Genomic DNA, 23,717 nt, shown 5'->3' with positions numbered 1-23,717 from the left:
TTGAGAACTGCTGTGTGCATAGTAGAACCCTAGCTCCTGACAAAATAGGACAGGGAAACCCTACCCCAACATAGGGGTGTTTTGGTTCTCTTTACTTGCTATGTGCTTTTAGAATGTATTTCCACAGGGAAAGTATATATCAGTTTGCAAGTTTGAGTATCAGATCTGAGGACACCAGTATCAGTGTCAGTTATAAGAATCAGTTATCTGCGGGTATCGGGTTCAGTTTTTGGGGACAGTGATTTCTGGGAACAGTGATCAGTAGTGGAATACAGTTGTTCAGCTACACCAGTGTTTGATCTGTTTGGGCTGAAATGCTGTTTGTTTCTCCTTTCAGTTCAGAGTGTCCAAAAGCCGATACAAAATAGCCAGCGCCCTCCTTGCCGCGGCAGGGTTTGTGATGACGCAGAATTCAGAAGAGATCGTGGTTATGACAGCCGCATTGGAGCAAGGGATCACCCTACAAGGTGAGGCCAACACTGTTGTGTCACATCCACCCAGGTCACCTATTCTGCACCCGGTCTGGGCACCCTAGTTATACCAGGCTCGCGAGCCTACTACATTTGAGCTAATGGGGATGATAGGTGATCTCCAAAGGTCTGTGGCAGATCTCGCCTACGGAATGTCAGCTTCACCCCCAGCGGCACCGTATGCTGGGAATTTCATACCACAGGAGCCTCCGCTGCTGGGGTGGATTGTGATAGAGCTCAGCCAGCCAGAGGTGGCTTCCGGCTACAGCCACGACATGTCAGCAACAACCGGGCTTCGCTCTGAAGTAGCAACCCAAACCCTTGACCAGGCTGAGGCCGGAGGAAAAGACAAAATGAAGGCAGATGCCGATCCTATTGAACAACTGCTGTGGGCAGTCGAGGCTTTGAAAGCCGGAGGGATGAACAAGCAACAGATATCCGCAGTTGTGGCAAAGACTGTGGAGGATGCTTTCCCCACTCCACCTGAGGGTAGTTCATGCCAGTCAGAAAATCGGGATAGGCCCCGTCATGCCAAGACAGTTCCTCCTATTCCCACCCCTGCACCCGGGAAAGATCAGAAAGCTAAAGTGGCGCCTGCCAACCCTTTCGCTTGCGCGGCTAGTAAGAGCGCTCAGACTCCAAAGTACCTGCCCCGGGGGCGCAGGACCTTTCATGCTCTCTACATGCCTCTGTCCAAGGCGCTTCAGATCCTTGCCGAGAAGGGACACCTTAAACCCTTGGAGCCTCGACCTCTTCCGAAGAATCTCCCTGCAACGCATGATGCTGCTCAGTACTGTGCGTACCACCAGCAGACAGGCCATGCTACCGACAATTTCTTCCGCCTCCGTCATGAGGTGCAAGATTTGATTGACAATGAGGTTATCCTCCCACCCACCTCAGCGAAGTCTGTTACTACCGAGCTGTTGGACTTTGAGGATACTGCAAGTATGTAATCAGAAAGTAAACCACCTGCGGGCGGCATCTGGATGTGTTTTGAATGTAGCGTCTGGCACGCATTTTTGAGTGGCTGTGAATGCTAACTTTGTAAATCCTGGCTTGGGTATCGAGTCGGTCTTTTGTTTTGAGTCTGTCACTTTGTCTTGAGTCAGTCTTTTTGCTTAAGGGTCTGCCTTGTTGTATCGAGTCAGTCCCCTTTGTATATAATACCAGGTGATTCTGGGGTTGTTGTCCCGAACACCGTTTTGTCTTGTAATTACCTGTTTTTGTTTTTTGAGTCTGTTTCTGCCGAGGGGCCAGTTACACCAACAAATCTGAATGAAACAGCTGTTGCTATCTCAACTTTATGCTTGCTTTCAGCATAAGTGTCAGAGAATTTGATTGGGCTGACAGTACAACTCCCCTGCTCTCCTGTGCGCCAAACTCATTGCATTAACCTAAGTTTTTCAAAAAAAAAAAAAAAAACCTTTTGAACACTGCGGTGATGAAAACGAAGGGGAAGGAATTCCTCGGGTTTTGTAAAATTTTGATCATTTTGAGAGAAAGAGAGGCGTGCTAAGCCTTTTAATGAATGAAATCATGCTTGTCGGCGTGAGTACTGAGAAGGATCCTGGCTTGATCCAGATTGGTTCCACACTATCTTTGGCGCGAGCGATTTGTCGCTTTCTTAAAAACTTTCAAAAACAAATGTTTTACGCGGCCCTGTGAAAACTTGTGTGGAATCCCTCTTGAGATTGCGCAGCCCTCAGCCTCAAGATTCAACCCGTTCGTTTTCCGACTTTGAACCCGTTCAGAACGTTCAGAAAGTTCAACGGTCAAACGTCATGTAAGGCCCGCATGGCCAGATCAGAAGCAGCCCTCGAGCTGGAGGCATCAAAGCCGAATCAAAACGAGTAGATCTCATCAGAAGAAGCTCGTAGAGCAACCATGATGGATTCTTCTGCAAATCAGTGCAATAGCCGTTCTCCTAGACACAGAGAGGCTTCAACTCCAAAAACCATTTGGCATGGACTTGTTACACTTTTACCCTTTGAGAGGCTCGCTGGGCCGAAAACCCGGAAGGGCGACTCAGGCAAAAGTTAGAGCAAGAGAAAAATACAAAAAAGCAAAAAAGCAAAAAATACAAAAATACAAAAAAAGAAAAGAAAAGAAAGGAAAAAAATGTGAAAAAAGAAAGAAAAAGAAATGAACAAAGGAAAATAAAAAGAAGCTCGCAAGGTCGAAAACCCGCATCGGGCGCCTTGGCAAAAGTTAGAGCCGGAAAAGTGAAGGTTAATACCCGAGTGTACCTTAACCGGAACTACGTAAGGCTTGATTCCCATGTTTGGGATACGTAGGCAACTTCATCATGAAGTCCAGCCCCCAACGCTTTCATAGCGTCTCGGTCCATGCAATGGTTTTGATTTCATCCCAAAGTCTAGTCGCCAACGCTTCCAAGGTGACTGTGTCCATATATTTGTTGTGACCGTCTTCGTCATCGCTGTGTCCAAGAGCTCGACCACCGCCAATGAAGACTGTTTGCGGACTGCTGCGGCATCGCCCAAACAAGGGGCAACTTTCCGTTGCCACGAGTCGCCGTGAGCCGCCATTCAAACCAGGGGCAACTTTCCGTTGCCATCCACCCCCTTCAAACCAGGGGCAATTTTCCATTGCCTTCGATCCGAGGTTGCGCATCTCAAAGAGTAAGTTCCATGCCCGTTGAGCATTGACTGTTTGAAAAATAGTTTTTTTTTTTTTTACTGAGGTTGACTATTTTCTCGAAAACTATTTCACTTTCCAAAACTGGACCATTGTCTTGGACCCAAAAAGAAAAATTTTCAGTGCTTGCAGCCTAACTTGCATGCTTTTCAAATCAAAAATCGAACAAGTACGTTAATCCGACTCTCATTTTGATCAAACTTGTTTTAGTAGAAAACCAAAACGAAAAGAATGGTTAAAATGATGAACTAGGGGCACAGTTGAGCTAGGCGTTCTGTCTCCCCCCCCTCCCCGGTCAACGACGTACTTGCCAGAAGAGCGCTCTACCCGTCAGAAGAAATAGCTGTGAGCTAACGGTGTTGAGCATGAACCCACACCTTTCTATTTATCCATCAATCACCCCGAGGAGGGATGAAAAATGAGAGAATGAAGAATAGAGAGGCGTAAGTTGAGAGAAAAGTGAGGAAAAGGGTTTTGAGAGAAAATCCGAGCTCGAGAGTTGAGTGATGTGAGAATCACAAATCAGAAGGAGGTGCGAAACAATACCCAGATTGAACTGGCTCCTCGTGATCTGAGGTCCCCCATCTTCGCTAACGCGTCTATGTGTCGTGTCTTTTGTGTTGTTTATCTCAACCTTTGTTTTAGGTCTTTTTCGAGCGTGTCTCATTGTGTTTAGGTCGTGCACCTTTTTGTTCGAGTCCTCCCCGCTGTGTTCAGTTGTAGGCTCGATACCCTGGTTTGAAAAACCCTCGTTTAATTTCAGAATTGTTTACACTCGGAGTGCTGTGCCATTCTCTACATTGGAGCATGCTTCAACTCCAACCGATTCCATCTTTGAGCTCCGTCTTGTCAGATTGGGCCGTTCACTCAAGTTTGCTGTGTGCAGAATGAACGGAATGCTGTGTTATGGGCTGTATGCAGATTAATCCCCAACAGAGTAAGGGCTGTGTGTCCAGAATCAGGCAGTGGGTTGCCTGGGTTTATTTTGTTGTTGGCTGTTTAGTTATCTGATTATTACAGTGCAAGTGTTCAATTTTCAGATAACCAATCAATTTCATTTACATTGAGGTGTAACATGATGGAATGCGATGCAATACATGAGATATGTAAATGTAACACTTTTTAAGCAAAAAAAAATTCTGTTCATTTCATAATCTTTTTCAAGTACAAAGTTTTGAGGAAGACAAAATCTGCCTGCTGCAGTACAAGGTAATCTAACTACCAAAGAAAAAAGGAAAAGTACAAGAAAGAAGAAAAATAACAAAAGTCCGCATCTGTGTCAAGCGACTCCAAGGGCCATCAGTCTGTCCTGGTCCTCTTCCTGGACGAGGGTCCAGGAGCATCATCAGCATCGTCATCAGAGCCCGAGCTAGAACCGCCTCCGGTCTCCTCCTCCGATGACCCGGACTCCGCCTCTGCCTCCGCCTCTGACTCCTCGTCATCATCATCATCATCCGGGACTGGAGCTCGTGAGCTGCTCCCAACATGAGCGCGCCCCGCCTTGGAGCGGGGGAATACTCGGCCCTCCTCATCTCTCTCCCGGGCAGGGACGGAAGGTCCAGCTGGAGCACCTCCTGCCATAGGAATCTGGAAAGGAGGCTGAAAAAGTACATAAAAAGGGAAATGTATCAGTATACTGTGAACAGTTTATCGAATGCAATGTATGAGTACAGTGTGAGAATGCCGTGAGCAGTTTACCAGTGCAGGGTACAGTGCTGAATGCAGTGTATGCAGTGTGTCAGATGCTGTGGGATCAGTGTATCAGGTGCTGTGCCATGTATTAGATTATGTGAAGCAGTATATGAATGGTTTGAGGCCAGTGTCAGAAGAACGTACCGGAATGCTGTAGAGGGCCAAGAGGTCAAAAGTCCGCTGAAGCATCCCCATCATCGAGGCATTCATCGCCAATGACTGACGGGTGTACTCAGAAGAAGCCTGCAAAAGTACCAGATGCATCAATATTCTGTGGAATATCAAATAAACCGAAATGAAATGGCTGTACAGAAATACAGTAATACATACCGGAGGTAAGTCGGGGACACCGATGAACTCATGATCAGCTGGCGGAGGGGCGAAGGGGATCTGATAGGTCGCCCCACCCTGCCCCCGAAAAGTCAGTACAGCAGGCAGGGCGGGCCCACCAGCCCCCCGTCCTCCCTGAGCTCCGTCCCTGCCACGGACTCGGGCCCTCCTCGAAGCTCCCGCTCCAGCTCCTACTCCTGTCCCAGCCGCTGGCGCCACGGGCCCGGCCCCCTCCGCTCGACGGCCGCCGCTCAAAGGTCGCATCAGGTACGTCTGTACGTACTCCCGATAGTCGCTGGTGCCTCTGAAGCGGGCCTCCTCCCAGCCAATAGTGAAATCATCCATCTGCTCGGTCGTGAGCCCCTCGATCTCCCTCATATCCGCAGGAGGGTGAACCGGGACTATCTGCTCAGGTAACCCTAGGGTCTGGCGTAGGAAACGCTCCCCCAGGTACCAAGCCCGACAGACCAGGCCCTCCAACAAGATTCGGAAACGTGAGGTCTCATCGGCACCGGCAAACCGATCCCGCGTCGCCGCCGGCAACGGAGCCCACGGCCGCCAAGTGATCTGAAAGTGACAGACAGTTTGTTATCTACTGTTATTGAAATATGCAGTGGGAAAGCGAAGCTTAAATGAACTGCAAGTAAAACATACCTCGGCCGGGGTAATGGTGTCGAAGTATCGGCGGAAAAAGCCGAATGTCTCTCGTGGCCTCTGGGTGCATCTCCCGTCAAAGCGGCGTGAAAAGGGGACAACCAGAGGGGTCTCTGTGACTGGTACGGGGGCAAGCCTAGGAAAGTAGGCGTAAACCCACAACTGCAAGGTAAATACCAGTGCATTTATCAGATAAAGCAGAATACAGAATAAAGCAGAAATGGCACAGCCGTGTGTTGTGCAGTGTATTGTGTGCAGTGTACAGTGTGAGCAGTGTACAGTCAGTGTGAAGCAGAATGTATGTGTGTGCCGTGTGTACAGTATACAGCGAGTATGGAGCAGACTACAGTGTGTGCAGTGTACAGAGTACAGAAAATATAGGGCAGAAATGAAAAGTAGAGAAGAAATGTACCTCCCAAGCTCGCCAATAACCTCCGAGCAACTGGCCGCTGCCGCGCGAAGCCGAGCTCATGTACCCGTAGAGAGTGGCCAGAGCGGCGCCACCCCAGTCGTAATGCAAAATGTCCCGGACGTCCACCAGTGCGCTGAGAAGACAGAGAGGCATGGTGTTCGCCCGGTCGGCGAAGATGGTCGTCCCGAATAAGAACATCAGGAAGCCGCGGGCGTACCTCTCCACGTCCTCCTGAGTCATCTGCGCCTCCTCCTCCAACACGGGCTGGACCCTAAACTGTACCTCGAACCAGGAGTACTGCACGAAGCCTGGACGGGCGAGAGGTGGGGCCTCCCCTAGCAGATGGACCTGAGTGGCGGTCCACTCGTCCATATCAATATCAAAGGGGATCGGATCACCCCCTACCCCGATGCCTGTGAGCATCGAGAAGTCGTAAGGGGTCATCATCATGTCCCCTGCTGTGGAGAAGTGAAATGAATCGGTGGTGTCCCACCACCTCTCCGCCAGAGCGGCAAGGAGAGGTCTGCATGTGGAAAGCCTGGAGAGTCCTCGGCAGAAGGCGCCGAAGCCCGCCCGGTCCACTATGCGTCGGACCGCGTCAGGGAGCTCATCGTACCACTCCCGAGCGCCAGTGTTCCCATACCCGCGGATGGTATGGGAATCCTCCTGTAAACAGAAAATAACAATTGCAAGGCAACATTCAAAATACAGCTTTAAGAAGCATACAGATGTAGCATGCGTGCAAGTTTAACAGATTTTAAACAAATACCGGGTGCCGGTGTGCTTACAGTGAACTACAAACGTGTGATGTGTCAGCGTGCTTGGGTAGTTCCGAACAGATGTAGCATGCGTGCAAGTTCAACAGATTTTTAAACAAATACCGGGTGCCGGTGTGCTTACAGTGAACTACGGCGTGTGATGTGTCAGCGTGTTTTGGTGGTTCAGTACAGATGTAGCATGTGTGCAAGTTTAACAGATTTAAACAAATATCGGGTGCCAGTGTGCTTACAGTGAACTACAGCGTGTGATGCGTCAGCGTGTTCGGGTGGTTCAGTACAGTATAGCATGTGTGCATATGTTCAAATTCAAGCAGATATCGGGTGCCGGTGTTTACAGTGGAATACAATGTGCGCCGTGTGTTTGGGTGATTCAGGGCTAGTGCAGTGTGTGTGCATGTGTCAGTTTCAAGCAGATATAAGTTGTATGTATGTTTATAGTCAACTACGGTATAGCATATCAGATTCAAGCAGTTAAAGAGCATAAATAAGCTACGACAGTTTTTGTGCCCTACATTGCAGAAAATAAAGAAGAGGAAAGAGAGTTACCTCGGAAACGTCGAAGGACAGGTGAGAGGTAGGCTCGCGCAGCAATAGCTCGGGTGGCACGTGCCTCTCGAAGCTCCGAAACTGGCGGAGTCCGTCGGGGGGCAGAACATGGATCGCCGGCCGGTAGGTCGCCGGGTCAAACGGGCGCTCGCACAAAGGTAGAAGCTCGACCTCGGGATCCATCTCGTGGTCTGGGGGAGTCCCACCGCGTGGAATGTCGTCCGCCATGCAGAGAATGGTAAGAAAATAGCCGGAAGAAGGAAAACCAGGCTAGAATACGAAGAGTCAACCAAAAAGTCAACTCCCGGAAAGGCCGAAAATGACCGAAAAGGTCGGGATGTGGAAGGGCACGGAAATCAAGAGGAAAGTGAGGGGAACAAACCCCGAAAAGGCAGAAACGCCAAACGAGGCACCGAAACAAAGTTTTGTTCGGTTGAAAATGTTTGAAACGCGAAGGAAATCGCGAATCCGACAATGAAACGGGCGTAGAACGCGAAGAAACGGGCGAAAGAGGAGAGAAAAACACTCTAGAGAGAGAGGGTTTGAGTTTTCGGCAGTGGAGGAAATGAGAAAATAGGGTTTGAAACCCTATTTTAAAACACCCGAGGTGAATGGTCGAAACTGCCCCGACTCAGCAACTTTTTGCCGGTCGGCAATGTTTTGTGCCGGCCGGCAGTATATTGTGCCGATGGAGTTATTTTTCAGCCGGTGGACAGCCGGTGGCCTCCCCTTTCGGCCGGTGGTGTTCCCACGGCCTTGTTTAGGCCATATGAGTAGTTTGTGGTTTTCATAGCTTAAGAAAGTGCAAGAAAGTGCATCTCCGACGCTCAACCGGCCTCCGTTGTGACCTCGGGTCGTGTCTTCTGTGCGTGGCACTCGAATTCGTGCAAGGTGTATCCTTTTTGTATCCTTTTAAATTCAAAAGTTGCCCCATGTGCGTTACACGCGTTCATCGCACTATTTCGGTGCATTACATCGCGCTGTCATGCACCTCACATTCGCATTGTTATGCACATACTACATGCGTTATAACACGCACCCCTTGCATTGTCATGCACATCTCTCATGCATTGTCATTACATTTTTATTCCGTGCATTGTCGTGCATTCCGAAACACGTGCGTTGTTACGCATTTCAGTCCATTCCGTGTGGCATGCGTGTCACACTTAGCATCATCTTACATTCCGTGTGGCATGCGTGCTACACTTGCATCATTTTGCATCTTATGAGGCATGCGTGTCTCATTTATTTCATTTGTATTATTTTGCATCGGCATGCGTGCCCCATTTTGCATCAGCATGCGTGCCCCATTTGCATCGGCACGCGTGTCTTATTTTCATCGGCATGCGTGTCTCATTTCCATTGGCACGCGTGCCTTATTTTCATCGGCATGTGTGTCACTTTTTCATTGGCATGCGTGTCGTCATTTGCATAGAGCATGCAATCAATCGCACTGTTTTGTGCATTTCAATCGATCGCACTGTTTTGTGCATTGCATTTCAATCGCGTTGTTTAGCGCATCGCACTGTTTTGTGCAGTTTTATTGTTCGCGCTGTTTTGCGCATCGCACTGTTTTGTGCAGTTTATTGTTCGCGCTGTTTTGCGCATCGCACTGTTTTGTGCATTGTATTTCAATCGCGCTGTTTAGCGCATTACACTGTTTTGTGCATTTCAATCGATCGCACTGTTTTGTGCATTGCATTTCGTTCGCGCTGTTTTGCGCATCGCACTGTTTTGTGCAGTTTATCAGTCGCGCTGTTTAGCGCATCGCACTGTTTTGTGCATTACATTACATTTCATTCGCGCTGTTTTGCGCACCTTCATCGCACTGTTTTGTGCATTGTAAATCAATCGCGCTGTTTAGCGCATTGCACTGTCTTGTGCATTTCAAAATCAATCGCGCTGTTTAGCGCATCGCACTGTTTTGTGCACCTCACTTGCATCTTGCATGTATCCTATCGCGCTATTTTGCGCACCTTGCTTGTACTTGTTAGTACATTGCATTGTTTTAAATACGAACCGGCTTCACGTAGCGTATAAGTCCAATTTTCAAAATTTTGCATTCTGTGTGGCATGCGTGTCACACTTGCATCATTTTGCATCTTATGAGGCACGCACGTCTCATTTGTTTCATTTTGCATTCTGTGTGGCATGCGTGTCACACTTGCATCATTTTGCATCTTATGAGGCACGCGTGTCTCATTTGTTTCATTTTGCATTCTGTGTGGCATGCGTGTCACACTTGTATCATTTTGCATCTTATGAGGCACGCGTGTCTCATTTGTTTCATTTTCCATTCCGTGTGGCATACGTGTCACACTTGCATCATTATGCATCTTATGAGGCACGCGTGTCTCATTTGTTTCATTTTGCATTCTGTGTGGCATGCGTGTCACACTTGCATCATTTTGCATCTTATGAGGCACGCGTGTCTCATTTGTTTCATTTTCCATTCCGTGTGGCATACGTGTCACACTTGCATCATTTTGCATCTTATGAGGCACGCGTGTCTCATTTGTTTCATTTTGCATTCTGTGTGGCATGCGTGTCACACTTGCATCATTTTGCATCTTATGAGGCACGCATGTCCCATTTGTTTCATTTTGCATTCCGTGTGGCATGCGTGTCACACTTGTATCATTTTGCATTTTGTGAGGCACGCGTGTCTCATTTGTATCATCTTGTATCATGCTCCATTTGCATAGGCATGTGTGCCTCATTCTTGCATTATTCCGTACATTGCCGTGGTCTGGCGAGACCTTAAACACGCGCCGGTCTGGCGAGACCTTAAACACGTGCGCCGGTCTGGCGAGACCTTAAACACGCACGGTCTAGGAGACCTTAAATCCTTTGGAGGTGCGAAACCTTCGGTGCATTGTCATGCATACATTTTGCATCCCGGTCTAGGAGACCTTAAATCCTCTGAAGGTGCAATTCCTTCGGTGTTTGTCGTGCCCGAACGACTTTCGGTGGTCTGGTAAAGCCACCTGCCTATGTTTGCGATGAGTTCCTAGAAGACCAACTGGGATGGTGGAAACTAGAGTTCGAACGGCTAATGCCTAGAACGTAAAGGTTCGGGAGTTCCGAGACTAAAGTCTGGTTTAAATACCCAGGGGTGTATCCTCAGCTTGAAATCTGTATGGAAGCCCCATAGATTGAGGCAGCATGTTGGCGCTTCAGTCCTGGATACTGAACCAACCTAGTATATCGCCCTGTTGGTAAGATAGGGAAAGTTGCAATCATAGTCGTTGCATCATAGTGCATTGTCATGCATTTTCATTATAGCTTGCATGCATCCATTGCATTTTCCCCAGTAGATCGCATCATACTGCATTGTCATGCATTTTGTAAATATCCATCCATTTCCATTGCATATTTGTAGTTTGCATGCATCCACCGCATTACTTCCATCTATGGCTTGCGCCTTTCCATGTTGAGCTTGGTTTGGTATGTGCCCATACTTTTCACGACGAAGCATAGTTCAGTGGACCGTTCTATGTTAGCCGCGGCTTGTTTGTGTACATGCCTTTCCTAGGCAAGATTTGGTTTGGCCCGCGTGCCATGTCCATTGCATTGTAGTTTGCATGCATTCATTGCATCACCTTCCATCTATGGCTTGCGCCTTTCCTTGTTGAGCTTGGTCTGGTATGTGCCCATACTTCTCGTGTCGAAGCATAGTTCAGTAGACCATTCTATGTTAGACGTGGCTTGTATGCGTCCATGCCCTACCTAGGCAAGATTTGGTTTGGCCCGCGTGCCATATTCATTTCCATTACATTGTAGTATAATTTTTGCATCCGGCATTAGGATTGTAGTCCTTTCTCCAGCGGGTCGTTTCCCCACTTGTGTCAATTCCACCCAATACTTGTTCTTGTGTCTGTCTACAATGCTCATAGTTCAGTTGACCATTCTATGGTAGACAGACTCGTTACCTCCATCAATCTATTTGACATAGGTGTGGTTTCGAACCACTCGTGATTGGATCATGATTCAATTGCCTTGCATATAGCTTGCATTGTTTCAATTACATTGCATCTTCATTTGCATTGTTTATACATTGTTTTGTATATATTGCATATCATTTTGCATCCATTCTTGCATTGTCATGCATGTTGCTAACAATATCGTACCTGTTAAGTTTGTTTTCTTTTCAGGCACGATATTGTATGTACGGTTCATTTGAAGCTGGTGCAACCAGACGAGCCGCACAGGTATTGTATCCTCCGAGTGAGACGTTTTGAGAATTGCATAATTCTCTTACATCCTTTCTACATTGTAGTGTAGTTTGGTGTATGGTAGCTTAAAACCGTCGCATGTGTGCTTCGTTACAGCTTTCTTTGCATGATCATAAGTTATGCTCGGCTTCGTGCATTGTCTTGCATTTTGCCCCCGCCTTCGGGCGCATATCTTGTTTGTCTTGCATGTTTGTCTAAGTCTTCGGCCTTGTCAAAAATGGGTCGTCTCTGGGCTTTGACATTCACTCCCGTCATTGTTATGACTTTCGAGTTCTGTCAAAGAGGGGCAACTGTAGACACCCCATTTTTGACCGTCCTCAAGACTTGGACGTCACCGCTTGAACACTCGGTGATCATCCATGTTTGTGTTCGTTTGGAGTTCCCGGAGGTCTCGGCTCACGCGCCTTGCCTCAGGATCTTCGAACTTGACTGTTTAGTGTCTGGTTTTACACTAAACACTTGCGTTTTGCCTTGGAGGGGCAGGGAATGCCTTATGAGGCATCCCCACTCACCACCGGCAGTGGCTAGAGGCCACCGGCTGGTTTTTGCTGCCATCGGCACTATTTGTTGCCGGTCGGCACATTTTGTTGCAACTCGGCACTATTTTCTGCCGGTCGGCACTCTTTTTTGCCAAAATGGCATTTTTGGCCGGCCGACTACTGTGCATCTGCTTTTGTAGATATTTTAAGACAGCTGTCTTACTTTTGGCTCCCCTCCATACACATGTATGGAGGGATCTCTCTCTTGGAAGCTTGTCTTGTAAGCTTTACAAGACAATAAGCTTCTATAAAGAGAAGCCTTGTCTCTTGGCCTTAGGGTTAGAGACTTGAAACACTTGGGAGATATTTAGACAGCCATTTTTTAGGGTTTTGAGTTCTAGGGTTAGAATCCATTCACCTTCTATCTCTATATCTCCCTCTTGTGTGTGTTTTAGTGTGTTTAGTCCATACTATTGCACAAAAACACCTAGTGTTTCACCTTCCTATAGCTACAGAGGTTCTAAGGGACTGATTTTGAAGTTTTGGTGTTGGATTCAAGCCAAGGAGGGCCATTGGAGCATCATTTGTAAAGGGGTCTTCAAGGGTGAGAATCTAGTCCCATTATTCCCCAATCTTGCATTGTATTTTTACCTGTCTGAAAATCGTTTTTGAGCTTAGTGTATAATACAAAAAAGTTTTTTTTTTTACCCCTCTTGATTGTTTATTAAGGGTGTTTTGTGGTTTGAGGGTGTTTGACCCCTCTTAGGCCTTGAAAGGCCTCATTTTGTGCTATTTTGTGCTAGTTTCGGGACTTTGGTGTTTGGGCCTCTTCACCACTGAAATCTTGAGGGATTTCAGTGGTGGAGATGGTGCCTTGAAGTCTCCAAAAGGGGAGGGCCACCCCCTCTCCTTGTTGTCCTTGAAATGGACCTTTTTTTGGCCTCTTGAGGGAGCCTATGTTTGAGTGTGTGTTGAGTATGTATAGACTGTTTTTCATGCTTATATTTTCATAATATAACATGCTTTTAAATTGGTTTTGGTACTCCATGCATGCTTAGCATAGTTGCCATGTAATGCCTTGTGATCCCTTAACATGTCTTAGGTTGTGCGCCTTTGTTTCTAGCATGTTTTAGGCTTACATTTGTGAAGATTTTGTGCTTATCTTGACATGTTTTAGGTCTGTCCATAAGTGTTTGGGTTGATCTTGGCATGCTTAGCATAGCTCCTTTGTATTCGGGCTTGCTGGCCTCAAGTATGCGGATGTGTAGTATGCGTTGCTTGCATCATTTCGGTGGTTTGGAACCACCCTACATGTTATTTCAGTCCTTTTAGCATACCTAAATGTTTGCATTTTGTGGCCCTTTTGTTGCTTCAAGAGTTGATGCTCCATGCTTCATATTTGTGCCATGATGTATACCTCTAGGATTAGGTTGCTTAGATGCCATCTAAGTGATTCTTGAGGCTTGTTTTGCATGATTTGGGACTGTTTTGATTCACCTTGATCAATTGCTTCATGCGCCATGTGGTCATGGTTCAAGTCCTTGGGTTAATTCCAAGCTTTTATGCATGCTTTGCTTGTTTTGTTTACTTGGCGTGGCACCATTTACAACATGATTTTCAGAGCTTATGTTGCATACTAATTAGCCCATGCCATCCTTTTTCAAGTATGCTTGAGAGTCCCTCTTTTGTGCCTAAGTGTTGGCCCTTAATAATGTGCATGTGTGCATGTGTTTTGGTCCTTTATTTTAGTCATTTTGGCCACCGTTTTGGGCCTATTTAGAGCTGCCCAAATCATGTTTAGGACCACCTTTGCATCCATTAGCATCGCCTCATGTTTGCTTGTATGCTTGCGTAAGTGCCTTGCCTTGCCATGCCATGTTGCATCCTTAGCTTGTATGTCTAGGTTGCATTGCATCTTGCATGCATGCCTTGTTCCTTGACTTGATGATAGGAATTGGGCCTTAGTTTGTTTGATTGATTTGCATTTCATTTGACATGAAAGTTGCATACTTGATCCCTTGGGCCATCATGCATAGAAATGCGTGATTGGTGGTCCGAGAATCGAGACACATGCCCCTTGGAGTCATTACCATGATAAGGGACATGATTGGTGCATATATGCCTTGAATTGTGCTGCCATGCTTTGCCTTCCCTCTGTTGCTGTCAATTGCAGATTCTGCAAGAACACCCTGTCGACCAGCAGTGTAAAGTGCCGACCGGCAATCATTTCTCTGCCGATAGCTTCATTTTGTGCAGGTGGCCACATCCCACTGCCGGTGGCAATTCCATGCAGCCGGTGATGTCTCCCAGCATCCAAGGAAGCAGTCCTAAGGTTTTGGCAGCCTCCAGAGGAGTGAAGGAAGGAAAACAGAGGCAGCCTATGCATGGCGGTGCATTTCCCGAGGCGATTCCCTGTTTTCTTAGCTTAAGTTAATTTGCTTAGTTGATTAGGCAATTTGTAATATTTAATTAGCTTGCGTAGTTAATTAATTTGTATTATTTATTTGGTCCCTCTGAGTGAGGGCAAATTTGTAATAAGTGTGGGTGAGTGTGTGTATGTCTTCCAATCCCCACTTCTTTCTTCCCTTTCATTTACCTGCTTATGATGGTAGATTAGGGCATCTTTAAAATTAGCATACCTTATGCTACGCATGCGTACATTCATGCATTTGTATTGCACACATTAGGCTCGGTACATCATGCTAACTGCATTTGTACTTCAATTCCAATTTGAATACGTGCATCGATTAATCGTATTTCACATGCCATGTTTAGGGTTAGCCGAGCCTGCCTAGATTGCATTTTTGCATGTGATGCATTAGCCATTTTTAACATGAACTAGGACATGCATGTTTGCTAACTAGTTTATTGTTTTGGCACGGAATACGATGTAAGTATTTACGCTTTAGCATCCCACATGCGTGTGAATGTTGCCATGACAATATGCTTGCCATGCGGCTAAATACTTATATGATAAACTGTTTGAATGCCTGTGGGTGGAGGTTGGATTGTCTGAGTTGGGAAAACTCGTTGAAATCCGTGTTTCAGCCTACCTGCAAGTAGCAAAATCCAAAACATTTTCCAAAACAAACGGATGTGCAATGCTCATTTCCAAATTAGGCAATCTAGTGTATACTTGTTTGCTGCGCGCATAACATAGTAATTCTAGGCTAATAACTGGAATAAGAACACATAACGTCTTCAAAATCGGATATCATGGTTAGTAGAGGCCGGTCTTCGGACCGGGCGAAAGGGGGTGCTCATAGCTGACCTTCCCCGATCGTACCCAAGCTCCCGAGCCGAGACAACTCCGGTGATGACGGACATGTGGCCTTCGGCACCGAGTCAGGGTTTCCTAAATTTCCCCATTAAAAAATATTTAGGTGGCGACTCTGTATCTGGAAAAGCAGTCCATGTTTGGCACTACTTTTTCAAAAATCTGTTTCTCAAAACGATTTGCCAGATTTGGACTCTTTGGTTCAAGATTAAGAACCGCGACAACAAAATCGCGAGTCCGAACTGTAGTAGCATAAGGCCCCCTCCGCGGGCGCGTCTACAGTGTAGTTTGGATGTGATTAGTTTAGAAGGTGAACTTTTGTTGATTGGTATGAAATCAAGATTTGAAGATGTAATCTTATTTTTAATCATGGTTTATTAAATAAAATATTTCAGTCATGTTATAATTGATGGTTTGGTGTGGGCGTGGGGTGGGTAGGTTCTTGTTTCTTTAATTTAAGCTTATATTGCTTCAATTTCGTTGAGTTGTTTTAGAATTTTTATGGATTTTAATCTTCACAATTTTTTTAGCTTCTAATCTGGCTTTATTGTTGATATGGTAAATATATTTTGATTGTCTTCTTTATTGAGCGATTTAAAATCTTTGATTTATCATCTGAATTTTCAAGTTTTACGTATTTTTTGGGTTTTTTTTTGGGTTTTTTTTTTTTTTCCCTATAGTTAATGTATGTAGTTAGCCATGAGATTTATAAACTAAGGTTTCGATTCTGGTGATTTGTGCATTGTTTCCTCAGATCGAACAGAGATTTGGCTTTTTATTTAAAACCGTGAAAAGTCCAAACACGATTCCATATTGCAAGAATGAAAACAAAGGCACAATTCAAACATCTATTTTGTACCCCTTTCAATTTTTCCAGTTTATAGCTATGTAAGAATTTAGGTAGTTTATGAGATTGGGTAATTTTAGTTTTCCTCTGTATTAGTTGATCAGCAGAAATTCAGTGATTAACATCAAGAGAATGGCCATGTATACTATGTAAAATGTATGGCAAAAAACTAGACACGATGATGATGGTTTTGTTTTTTTTTTGTTTTTGTTTTGTTTTTTTTTTTTTTTTTTTTTTTTTTTTTTTTTGTCATTGAACTATGCTAGCAATGTTATATGTTATTAATTTTACTATTTATATGAATCATCATATGATATAATATCATATCATGTACCATATAAAAAAACAAATATATAAAGGGTTGGGAATGCTCTGTTTTTTGTGGTTTAAAAGAAAGGGAATTATCTTATTATTGTGTAGCTACTTGCTTTGTTCTTTTTTGCATTTATTAATGAAATTTGAACATTTAGAGCATTAAACTATTAGATATTGCTCTGGCATAGCCATAAGTTAGAACTGCTCTCCAATAGCTCTATTCATTTTATTTTTCATTTTATTTGTTTAAATATAAGATAATAACCATTACATTTATGGCATATTTGTTTAGATGGACGAGTCAAAGAGAACTACAATATAATAAACTGTTAGTTCTAGAATGAATTGTTCTTAAATTATTTAGCTGAAAATGATATATATTTACCTATCAATCCAATTTTCATGAGACAACGGATTAATAAATTTGTTGGACATAGATTCCAATCACATACCTCATGCATCAATGATGAAATCAGATTCATTGATACAACATTCTCGTTTGAAAACTTAGTTATTTTAGTTGGTTTTTTTGACTTTTTGGCTACTTTATGAGATGAAAAAAAGTTGTGTTTGTGATGATTTGTGATTTTTATTTTTATTTTTTGTAGTTGAATAGGTACTTTGATCAATTAAGTTATAAGACAAACAAGATACATTAAAAACAAGATACAACAATCTGAAAATTTAACAATGTCAATGTGAGTATAATTTCTCTAGTAAAGAACAAATAACCCAAAAATATGTATGATAAATGAGTCATTCTATTAGTTTAAAATTTCAGTTTCAAGTGTTAACAAGGGATAAAATATTTGGTGAAGTCGGTTTCCCTTTGATCATGCTCAAATTCAATGGAATGAAGTGCTTGAAATAATTTTTTGCTAGTGTAAAATGATTTTCTGTCTAATATTTGACGCAATTAGAAGATTGAATATTTAGGACTTTGCTTAACTTGATAATATTGTTTTCTGTTTTGCATAGCAACTGGAGTGAATTTCTTTGTTTTCTTAGATCAGTACTAGAAAATGGAATCATAGGAGACACTGATTCGACTTTGAAATCATGTTATTGTCACTTCATTGATGATATATTAATTAGTTATGATAATATACTATCTCACAAAATCAAAATCATGTACTTAATTAAGCAAATATTGGGTACAATTTGATCAAATCAATTACAATTTGATCAAATCTATAGATGTTTATGAAGGCACCTTCCATCACTATTTTGCCAAATGTCTCATAGTTCAACGGAATAATTGAGAGTATTGATAATGTAGGCTGTAGATTTGTAAGGGTGATTAGAATTTGGTTGGATATAACTTATGGGATAGTATTTCTGCTTTTCTGGTCTAGTTATAAATTGACAAAATAAAAAATATAATATTTTTTTTTGTTAGTGGCTCAAACTTAGAGTTTTTTTTTTTTTTTTTTTTGTGTAATTGTCCACAAAAAAAAAAAAAAGAAAAAACTGATGAGTTAATGAGTATTCATGGTTTTATGATATGTAGTTTTTGTTTTGTGTTTTCCATATGGACATATGTTTTTTATGCATTACCTTCTTATGTTATATTTTGCATTGTCTTTTCAAGAAAATATTATGCGTTATATTTTATGTCTTATATATCAATTTATGCTGTTTAGTTGCCATAATGGCCCAACACTCACAGCCTCTTGATGTCAATGTAGAGGCACAGAAGGAGGCAGCCTCCCATTCTAGTGTCGGTAAGACATTAAAGTTATTTATATTAATGAGCTTTTTGTTGAGGATTGAGTGAACTTAGCTCTAAATTCTCTAGAGTGTTTTCCTTTTATCTTCTTGTGGGTTGATGGGTTTTTCCTTATTTAGTGCTTTGGTTTTTGTTGAGGGTTGAGTGACAATAGACCTATATTTTTGCTTTGGTTTTATCTTATCTGGAAACAAAGAGGGAAAAAAAGCACACCCACATATACATTGATAAAATATCATCCCTAGGTGTATATATATTCTGTCACTGTAGTTGTTTTTGTGCGGGTTCAAAAGCACTTTTACATTATTGAAGGGTCAACCCCATTTTGTCCCTTGTGACGAGTAAGTGAAAAATTAATAATGGACTTGTTGGGAATGTCTTTTCTTGTGATACTTTTTGGTGGGCAAATATGATATGAGTGGTACATTTGAGGCATTTCTTTTGGCCCCATCTATTGTTGGATTAGAATTTTTGTCGAAAAAATGTGAATAAAAAGTTTTAAATAAAGGTTAAGTTTATGTAAATATTGTACAAAATATAATGTATTTGGACCTTTGTAATATATAGGAATAGCCGCCCTATGCTGTATATGTGGAGCTTTAACATGTTGGAGGCTTCTCCTTTGTTTGCTAGTTTCTATGCTACTTCTATTATGTTGTTTGCTGCTCCTGTGTTGGTGCTGCTTAGGTTTTCTGCATGCCATCTTTAAGGGCTGCTCTGGGTATTGGTGTTAGCCTTTGCTGGATCATGAGCTGATGCTGAGTGGCTGATGTTGTGTGGTTACTGCTAGTGCGGTTTGTGAAAGGGCTTTTCTTGAGTTTCTTCTCTAGTTTTGCTTGCTTTTTCTCTGTTAAGGGTTGTGCAAGTGTATTTTGTGATGTTTTTGGCTAGTCTATTGGATGTTGATAGCCCTTGTTTGTGCAAATGAACATTTCTTTGTGTGGTTTATTTTAGGATGATTTTCTTTGTAATTTATTTAGTTTAGTTTGTCTATTTGCTTTTGTTTCTCTTGGGTAGCTCTAGTTTTTTTAGTTTGGTGTTGTAAGGATCAATATTTGACATGCAAGGTGAATCGACGAATGTTAACAAAGCGGTGGCCACAAAATGTAGATGGAGCTTATACCTACAGACTATGAAAAAAATACCCGAATCTTAAGAGTGGTAAGGGAGAGGAGTATGCTAAAAGCCACCCACCGCCTGAATGTGACCTCGAGAAATGGATAACGAAGATGAATGAGTCGAGTAAGGAGCATTTGGGGATGACATCAAGCATCATGGAGTTGCTTAAGAAACAAAGTTTCAAGGGACAATTTAGAGGAGGAGGCATCCCATGAACTTGTAGATTGCCTTTTGGGTAAGTCTATCTTGTTTTATCTTTTCATTTCTCATGTTGGTTAGTATATATTGGTTAAAGCACAACAGTTTAAGAAAGTTACCAACCTCTTATATCCATTTATAATTGTAGTCATGTCAAATGCTGTAGATCCAATTGGAATCAACAGTGACAAGCTAATGTGTGAACCTATAACATCATCTGATCCAAGATTTTTAGTATCAAAATTGCAATATTGCCACATTGAACATTGCTTCTTTTTTTTTTTTTTGTGTATGTGGAAGATGGATAATATCTTTTGTAGCTTTATACTATTTTTGCATAAGAGTATCCTTATTGTATGATTTTTAACCCTCAGGATAAAAGATGGAAATGCTGAAACACTCTATCCTAGATCATCCTTTGCCATCAATTGTACTGGTAAAGGTTTATTTACATACATTTCTTTTGAGTGCACTATTTTTGTTCACTTCAAGGTGGTTTTGAAAATTTAAAGCTTCTTTGATTCTCTTTTCAGGTGATGTCTGCAAAGGAGATGTTGTTTTGTTTACACAGAAAGTATACAAGAAGTAACTCACTGGTTTCAGCTCTTGTTTTCCTTCTGTATATGAATCTCTTGATTTCCATCGTAGTTTGTAAATCATATTTGCTCGGTAAATGAAGGAGCTAATTCCGAACAGGTTTATATCCAAACAGGTTTGGAAAGAGAACTATTACTGGGAGAGTTGTTAAGGAAAGCTATGGTGCTACCAAACAACAACATACATTTACAGTAAGTTTGAAACATGTGTAGTGATGACTCGCTCAATTACTCAAGCCTCTCTTTTGCTAATGAAATCAATAATCTAGTGTTTTTTTCCTTTTCAATTTCCTTGAGTTAAACATTGTCATAGTTCATCCCTTATAAGTTTTTTTGCACAAAAATTCAGGATCTCCCTCTGTTTTGTCTTTATTAGAAGTTATTGTTCTGCCCCTGTTTCTGTGGGTCACCTATTATTTCCTAACTAGTGACAAATGGTAGGTGTCTCCAATTGAGGTTAGAGGATTAACACAAGTTGTGTAAGAAGGCAACTATTGATCATAAATCTAGAGACACGTTCTAAGTAGAGCAACCATATTTTTATGTGGATTCAATGTACTCCCAGTACTGTCACTACAAATCTACTACTGTTCTAGATGCCAGATTTTTACCATCTACCTTATCTTTTCTACTTTCACATAGGGATTAACCTGATGAAATGATGTCCTGACCGAACATATTCTATGTAACAGCATGAGGTGACATTGGATGAAATTTCAACATTATGCTGTTTGAAAGATGGATACCCTTGTTATGGTTATAATATTGTTATCTTCGCTCTATTTATCCTTGTTTCTATGATCGGTAAAATACATCCTTTTCAGACTTTGATTATGATATATGTATTACTATTGTTCAGTGAACTGGCTGAAATGTTAAAACAATTTGCAGACATACTTGGGGATCCAAATATTCAGGTTTTATTTCAAATGCACTAAGTACTCTGCTGACGAAAAGGGAAGGTCATTTATGCTAGTTCATTATTTCAACCTTTTGGGTGTAAATGCATTTTGTGTAGGCCTTGAACACTGAAGCCCAATTTCCATTTTGGTCACTTTTGTGATGTACTAGATTTATGTAAATGGCAGTAGCAGTGTCTATTGTGGGATTGAATTTATGTTTAGCTGGCAATACTATTTTATACCTGTAGAACTGCCTAAAGTAAGCATGTAGTTTGACCTTTTTTTTTGGGTGGGCTGCATTCAAGTAATCTTCTACTCACTTTTGAACATAATAGGTTTTGATTCAGGTTGCCTCCTTAACTCATTGAACTGAAAATTAACACAAATAATAAGTTCTAGATATATATATATATATATTAAAGTCTTTGAATGTCTATTTTTCTTCTTTTGAGATAAGTTATTTAAATGGCTGGTTTGGCATGCCTACCTAAAATCTGTTCAGTGTTAAGGCTAGGCACTAGCTGTATTGATCTGACGAGAATTTGATAGGGCTCAAATTCAAAAGCAAACTATAATTTTGCTGGAATTTGAGCTTCAGTATTTCTATACTTTAAACTGTTGGACCAATTGATGTCATAACAAATCATCCAGAGGTATAGCTATTTGACCACATCATAGCTGCAGTGCGAATTTGTCAAGGCAGCATAGGAGCTCAAAACATGTGAATTTGGATACTATTTTAACCATCCTGCCCCCACTGAAGGGCAAGGTTGCATGGTCTAAGACTATTAAAACATAGCAAGATAATTGTTAATTCTTGACATTGGTATACTTCCAAAGTTGGTTTCACAAATGGGCCTAAGTTGTATTTGAGGTGCATGGTGCAGAATCTAAGATATGATATCGTTGATGAGATCCGTATGAGCTACTTTTTCTGCCTAAAAAAATATGATTTCAGCAAATAATGTCATGGTCCAACAGAAAATTGGGTTATATAAGAGTTAAGATATACTAATTGAATGAATTGATAATTACAAGTCTCCTACTTCAATTTTTGCGAATTGCTTTTATATGTTGTATGTGATGGATTTCATTGACATGCACAGAGAGAAGTGCTGGATAGTGAGGACCTGTTATTGTTTGTCACTTACATGGACAAACTTTAATTGTGGAGAATTTGCTATTTCAATAGAGTATTTTGTCATGGTTGAAAATCATATAATTCTCGTATTTTTGACAGTTACAATCTTCAAAGTATCTATCTGTGGCTGATCCTATTCTTATAAAGATGTGCTTCATCTCAAGTTATTAAATTAGGGAGCTGAAGGTTTAGATAAGGGGGTTGTATGCAAGTTGTTTCTTTTTAATTTAGTGTACTGGGCTCTTATTATTTCCTCTACTTGGATTGCTCCCATACCAATTTGTAATTATTCAGGCTATGTGGTTTCTGCTTTTAAGACCAATAAGCTTTATTGATCCTTATTTGTTTTATAGTTTTTAGTGAGTTATATGTTGATATCATATGATTTGATTGTCCATATAATACTCCATTTTATCATTTATGTGATCCTTTCTGCATTGTTGCATATTGTCTTCTTTTGTGGTGCTGTTTTACTGATATTTGTGTGGAGAATCAAAATAATTATGTCATTTTTGGTGGCTGTGGGGAAAGGATTGGGGGCAGTTTAACAACTGGATAAATTACATTATTTTTGGTGTGATTTAAATGTAAGTTTATAAATTAATTAGTAAGTTTATTCATATGCTTCTGGCGGTTTTTAAATTAATTTATTTTTTTATTTTTCAGGTCAGCAATTTCTTGGAGAGATGCAAAATATGGTCAAAGAATTCAAGAACTTACTTTTTTCAAGTTTCTTATTTTTTAATGTATGTAATCACAGCTAATTTTTTTTTTATTAATTTCTTTGTATATACTTTTAAACATTTAACTTTCATTTATGAAATATATAATATTATTTCATTCAATATATGGTTGTGATTCAAAATATAGTATATAGTGTGTATTATATTATTCAAATGCGCGTGCAAAAATAATATTGATTATTCTTTAAATATGTCAATTTTTTTTTTTTATCACAGGTTTTAGTTATTAATCACACTTAAAAGGTGTGATCTAAATGTTTTTAATCACACTTAAAAGGTGTGATCTAAAGTTTTTAATCACACTTAAAAGGTGTGATCTAAATGTTTTTAATCACACTTAAAAGGTGTGATCTAAATATTATTAATCACACTTAAAAGATGTGATGAAAACATTTTTTAATGACACTTAAAAAGTGTGATTAAAAATGACCATTTTTAATCATACTCCTAAAGACCACACTTTAATAAAACTTAAAAGCTGTGATTAAAAAACATACATCACACCAAAAAAGTGTGATCTTTATCTATATTTGTAGTAGTGTAAACTAACTTACTATGTGATGCGCACACAAGTATAGACTAATTTGCAAAAATTGAA

The 23,717-nt window shown here is 41.7% G+C and overlaps 1 pseudogene; it reads right to left on the bottom strand.

Annotated features, from left to right (window-relative positions):
• LOC114270267 (uncharacterized) overlaps positions 1 to 19,997 on the bottom strand; it is a 36,143-nt pseudogene extending 16,146 nt beyond the window's left edge.
• Between the last annotated feature and the right edge of the window lie 3,720 nt (positions 19,998 to 23,717).

The sequence above is a fragment of the Camellia sinensis genome, chromosome 2 (assembly GCF_055761805.1).
Source record: "Camellia sinensis isolate YWXY chromosome 2, ASM5576180v1, whole genome shotgun sequence".
NCBI lineage: Eukaryota > Viridiplantae > Streptophyta > Magnoliopsida > Ericales > Theaceae > Camellia > Camellia sinensis.
This window is presented reverse-complemented; position numbering and strand designations above follow the sequence as displayed.